We start from the raw sequence: 6,403 nt of genomic DNA, 5'->3' as shown, positions 1-6,403 counted from the left end.
CTACCTACATTCATCACTGTTTTATTTTCATGCTAGTATTGGTTCCAGGGCCTTCATCACATTTAGTCCTAAGAATCCCTCCTCCTTTTCTGTCAGGATACCTGTAGTTCATCTTTTATATCTCCCAGTATTAGAGCAAAAGTACCTGACTTCAGGGTGGGTTTATGAGCAAAGCACTGGGAGCAATTAACATTTGAATGAAAGTTACCTGTGGAATCCCCTGTTTACCAGCTGTTCAGTGGAATTACTTGTCTCCTTCAAACTCTAGGCTGGTGGGCTGTGTGTATCCAGATGGGAATTAGAATGTACTTACACAAGTGGGAATGAAATCAGTTGGATAGCATAAATCAAGCAACAGTTCGGAAATTCACTAAGCAATCTCTAGTGGGAAAGCCCATGGAGATGGCTCAATATATCATAGATCAGAAATATTTCAGGGTAGTTCTGTACTTAATTGCCCTATCTCAATTTGTCAAGACAAAAATCAACTAAGACCTAATGGACAATCCAAGCCAAAATGAATCAAAGCAACAATAAAGTCTTTCTTGTGAGCTAATGGGAGTTTTCACTTTTTAACTGTTCCTCTCAACTAAATGCTGCCCTAGAGAGGGTATTAATGATTTGGCCAAAACAGTGTTTTTTGCTACACACACACAACGTTTTGTTCTCCTGTATTATTTTCTGTGTCTCTTATGGAGAACAGGCCATTACACAGGGTTGTAAATGGCCAGAGTAGAGAATACACTAAAGTGTTAGAGAAACCATGCGGACTGAGCCAAAAATTAGAAGATTTGAATTTATTTGTCAAATGTAAGCAATTTAGAAACCTAGTTACCCATGTCTTAGAGTGAACATTTTCATGTGTAAAGTTCTGCCAGTATTTATAACAAGCCATACAGACAGGAAACACTTGGAGATTTGAATGATCTGGAGATGATGATGCTTAACTAAGTCAAGTTCTAAACTAAAAAGTACTTCTCCATGATCTTTTAATCCATTCAAGTCCACAGAGTGCTGCTGTCTACAAACACTTGTTTCCTCATGGAGGGTGAAGCACAGAGATGGTAGTCATCTTGTGCCAGGTCACAGAGCTAGGAGATTGGTAGAGTCAGTGCTTCCAAAGATAGTCTTTTCAGGCTCTCTCTCTCTCTCCTATGCTGCAGCTCCATTTCCTTTCTGTGTTTTCTTTTGTGATGGACAAAACATTGAGAGGCAGAACATTGGGAGGGAACTGTAAATACAGTCTGTGCCTACATGTTAGGGGCCTGTTGTGATGATGACAAGAACTGATCCCATCTGAACTTTGTTCCACTGGGTCCCCTGTCTTGGTGTACATTTCTGCTGATCCCTGTAATTGCTGTGTTTGGAATATGGGAGCTTTTATTTTCAAGACTTTCAACAATGCAGAATTAATAGCATTTGGAAAAAATCATCTTTCCTTTTTTTCTAATGAAAACAGGGAATAGAATTCTTCCCCCTCTGCATCATTCATATGTAAATGGATCAAGTTCTGTTTAGTAAGATGTACAGTATGCTAATGATCATTGCATATTACAGTTAGCATTAATATTTTTATTTACTTTCTTAGTTTAGATTTTTTTTATCAAGTAGTTATTTATCATCTTCTGGGGATTGAAGGATTCTAAAGCATTCTTATTACAGTTACCAATATATCTGTTATAGATGAAGGAAACATATTTTTGTATTTTATTAGAACTAAAATGATGTTTTGTTTTATTCTTATTTGTATGAAAAATCTATGAATAAAGCATAAGTAGCAGCTTCTTTCATTTAATTAAAGCCACAATTTTGCACACAAAAACAATCCATATAACCACATAACTAGATCGCAGCAAACATTTAACTTTTCGGAGCTTCTAGAAGGCTTAATGCAATGACGTTAATGGAATACTTTACCCAAGCTATTATTATTTAGAAAATCTCATTCCTGACACGTCTAACCCTCATCTTAACTAACTAAATTAATACTAAATAATGAAGCAAAAGACATGTCTTTATTTGAAATGCAAAATGCCTATTAATAAATAAAAACATGATTAGGTGTGAAGGAATAAAATATCAAATAAAGTTATTAGCTATATTTTAAGATTTTCACAGCAGAAACCAGAGCTGAATAATGTGCCCCAGAAATAACATCACAGACTTCCTTTGGGCAAAGCCTCAAAACTTGTTCTTTATGGACGTCTGCCAACAGTGTTAGCTGTCAAAAAAAAAAATCAAAAGAAATTGATGAGTCTGAATTCTGCAGTTCAATATATTTGACAAGAAAAGAAGAAAAACTATCTCCCTTTAAACCTTGGGTCAGAGCAAGTTTCTGCAATAATTCCCAGAATATGTAGACTGACTCAAATTAATTTTTAATCAAGTAAGAGCCTATTTTGGTTGTAGACCATTTTAGAGTGCATTTACCAGTGTATTGACCTACTAATTCTTAAAAATGATGGTTTCAGGAAAATGGTGCTGGTTTTTTATGGTTCCATTTTACATATGGAAAAATACAGGCTGGGGTTTCAGAGACATTGGTATCCCTACAGGTCTAGAAGGGAGTATAGACCCAGGGTCATTATGGGGTGCAGAAGGAGGAAGGTCTGGCCTCTATAATTGCTTCCCTGCTGAACATGGACGTTGACAAGTCAATCCATACTCCCAGCCTGTCTCTCTCTTTCTCTAGTAGGGCAGAGCTCTGGAGAGTCAGGGTTCTAGGACATATTGGTGGGACTGTCCACTCAGGGAAGTCCAGTTGGGATCATGGTAGAAAGTGGAACCTGGTGGCTGAAAGAAGAGTTAACATATAAAGCCAAACAAATTGTTGACTAATCATGAACCTAAAAGCTGGAATTGTGCAAATGAAGATTTGGGGGTCTCTGTTTTGTAGATAGTTAGCAGGCCTATTTTAGTTAATTCCAAAGGGCTCATGACTATACTAGTGTTTTTTGTTTCTTTTTCTGAGCCTGTCATCTGATATGCAGGTGGACCCAAGACACCATCTGGGGAGATGGTGTCATGACTGGAAAAAGGACCAGAAAGCAGGATCATGGAAGAGAGTAGCTCCCAAATATGGGAAAGGGGCTACGGAATCATACTGGGGCACAGTATGGTTCCGTAGCCCCCATGTCTACTTGGTCGATTCCAAATTATATTCCTCCATGAGGATAATTTCTGGAACCATTCGTTCCACCCCGGTTCCATGGCTGCCAGTTCTTAGCAACATCGCCCCGCCAGATATTCGTCGGGATGCGACATCATCTAAGTTCATTTCCCACGTCTACGCTTGACTGGACCTGCCAATATAAGCGGATATCTTCACCCACCCTGTCCAATGCTTGACGGCTCATCACTCAATCTGGTCCCCTACGCCTACACTGAACTTCTCTGTTCCAGTCTCTTGGAAACAGAGTTGGCAGTCAGCTGAGGTAAAGAACAAACACCTCATCACAGACCCCTGCAAGCGTCAACCCGGCTTTGACCTAGCACGTTATGATTGGGCCCTCCTCAATCGCTATGGAACAGGCCATGGCCGGTGTGCCGCTATGTTCCATCGCTGGGGAGCCAGAGACGACCCGAACTGCCCCTGCGGCTACAGACAGACTATGACCCACATAGTCAATGACTGCCACCTCTTCAGATTCAAAGGAGGTCTTGAAACTTTACATCAGGCTCAACCTGACGCTGTTGACTGGCTACGGAAGAAGGGCAAATGCTAGAAGAAGAAAGCATGAGAGTCTGTTTGCATAACCATTATGCTATCAACCCCACCATAAGTGTACATCTTAGCATGTACAAGAACTCAGGTTCAAACCCAGGCTCCACATGGCAGCATTGTCAGGCTGGGAGAGACTTCATGGATAGTGCAGTGGTTTGGTTGTTTCTTTCCCACTTATTTTATTTATTTATTTATTTGTCTCCAGTGTTATTGTGGGGTTTGGTGCCTGCACTACGAATCCACTGCTCCTGGATGACATTTTTTCCATTTGTTGCCCTTGTTGTAGTCATTATTGTTATTGTTTCCATTGCTGTTGTTGTTGTTGGATAGGACAGAGAGAAATCAAGAGAGACGGGGAAGATAGAGAAAGAGAGGGAAAGACAGACACTTGCAGACCTGCTTCACCACCTGTGAAGCGACCCCTTGCAAGTGGGGAGCCTGGGCTCAAACAGGGATCCTTAAGTCTGTCCTTGTGTTTCATGACATGTGTGCTTAACGGCTGTACTACTGCTGGACCCCCTTTCTTTCTTTCTTTCTTTCTTTCTTTCTTTCTTTCTTTCTTTCTTTCTTTCTTTCTTCCTCCTTCCTTCCTTCCTTCCTTCCTTCTTTCTTTCTTTCTTTCCTTCCTTCCTTCTTTCCTTCCTGTTCTCTTTCTTTCTTTTTGAACATTTTATTTATTTTAGTGGGAGAGATACAGAGAGACCAGAGCACTCTGGTCTCTCAACTCTGGCTTATGGTGGTGCTAAGGAGTGAATCTATGATCTCAGAGCCTTAGTAATGCAGGTTATTTGTGTGATCATTATGATATCTTTGCAGTCCAGTCTCCTTCTTGCTTTCTCTTTCTGAATTTTTTTTTTTTTTTGAAATGAGGGAGTCCTTCTCTAAACATAAAAGAGAGCTGGGGAGACCTATACAAGATTTACACTGAGTGCTCCAGTTTTGCTCCTTGGCACCATCATTAGCTAGAGCTGAGTGGTGTTCTGATAAAAAACAACAGTTAAAGCAAAAGGTAAAAGAAAGAAATGAAAACTCAAGGTATAACTTCCTGCCACCAAACCAGAACCTCCCTCCAGCATATATGATGCCTGGGGTTGAACGTGGAATCTCACACATGAAATTCTGGTGCTCTACCCACTGAGGTTCACTGGGACACTGACAAATGCCCTTATTCTATTGTTTTATAGACCAGTGTACTTGCAGGGAATCTCCTTTGTTTTGAGAATTTTATTTTCTTGACTTCAAAACATCTTCTGAATGGTAGATTTTGTATTTGCTTCAGTCTATTTCCCCTATCATTTTTGCCTACTGTGACAAATGCTTATTTTGAGAATTGGTTAGTTCATTCACCAGTTACTGCTTTAGAATCTCTAAATTGTCAACCACTAAGACGTGTCTTCATTTAATTAAAAATTAATTTGAATCAACTCCATATGCCGTACCAAATTCCTTTTTCTCACAGAACTCATTAAATATGCCTTCCATGTTTCTATAGTGGGAATGAACTTTAGACACATTGACGATATGTTCATTCTAGATGTGGGCCACACATTGGAATCTTCATTTTGAACAATCTTGACTAGTCTGTGGATTATTACACCTTTACCACTTTTCATTATCTCTGGCATCAGTACACAGAAAATTAATAAATAAGTATTGGAGGCAGCCATGATGGCAAGATGCCCAGAGTTTTTTATGGTTAACTTATGATAGTTGAGGTCACCCAAAGCTGGCATTTATACATGATGGCCACTTGGGTCAGACACGTCAAGATCATTTTCATTAGTATTCACTCTCTGGCAGTAGGACAGGGAATGATTCAGAAAACTGCAGAAATCTTTAATTTTTTTTTTCTCCTTTCATGTGAAAAAAAAATCAGCATTTGCTACATTTGAAAGCAGCATGTGCATTATTGCTTTTTACTTTTTTTCAGTCTTCTGGGTCGGATGAATATTTCTTTTTAAAGTATTTTCCTGGGGATAGTCAGTGAAACACCTGGTAAAGTGCACACATTACATTGTTCAGGGACCTGGGTTCAAGTGCCCAGCCTTCACATGTAGGAGAAGCTTCATGACTAGTGAAGTAGTGCTGCAGGTGTATGTTTCCTTATCCACCCACTTCTCCCCTCTCAATTTCTCTGTCTCTATTCAAAATAAATAAAAACTGAAAAAAGGATGATTTTATTTTTCCTCTTTCCATCTTTGTTTATTTTATTATTTATTTTTATTTTATTATTTATTTTTATTTTACTTATTTATTTTATTTTAATTATTTTTATTTTTATTAGCTATTCAATATTGATTTGCAAAACTACATATCAACAAGGGTTTAATTTCATACCATTCCCACCACCAGAGTGTCTCCATTGCAAACCACTGTGGTTCTCCCAAATTTGCAGACATGGGTTAACTGTCATCTCTACACCTGTCTAAATTTGTACATAATTTCCCCTTTTTCTTCTTTCCTCTCTTCCCCTCCTTTCCAGTGTTGAACCTCAACCTCTAATAAAATGATAAAAATGAATTTTTTCAAAATCATATAGATTGTAGTTTCAAATGAGATTGCATACAGACTCTGGAAAACCATGTAAACTCCTAAGTGATTATGAACTTAAGAATCTCAGCAAATGTTGTACTGACTCACTGTTTCTGAATGTTTGCATCCATCCCCAAATCCATCTGT

This window comes from Erinaceus europaeus, chromosome 14 (genome assembly GCF_950295315.1).
Source record: "Erinaceus europaeus chromosome 14, mEriEur2.1, whole genome shotgun sequence".
In the NCBI taxonomy this organism is placed as follows: Eukaryota; Metazoa; Chordata; class Mammalia; order Eulipotyphla; family Erinaceidae; genus Erinaceus; species Erinaceus europaeus.
This window is presented reverse-complemented; position numbering follows the sequence as displayed.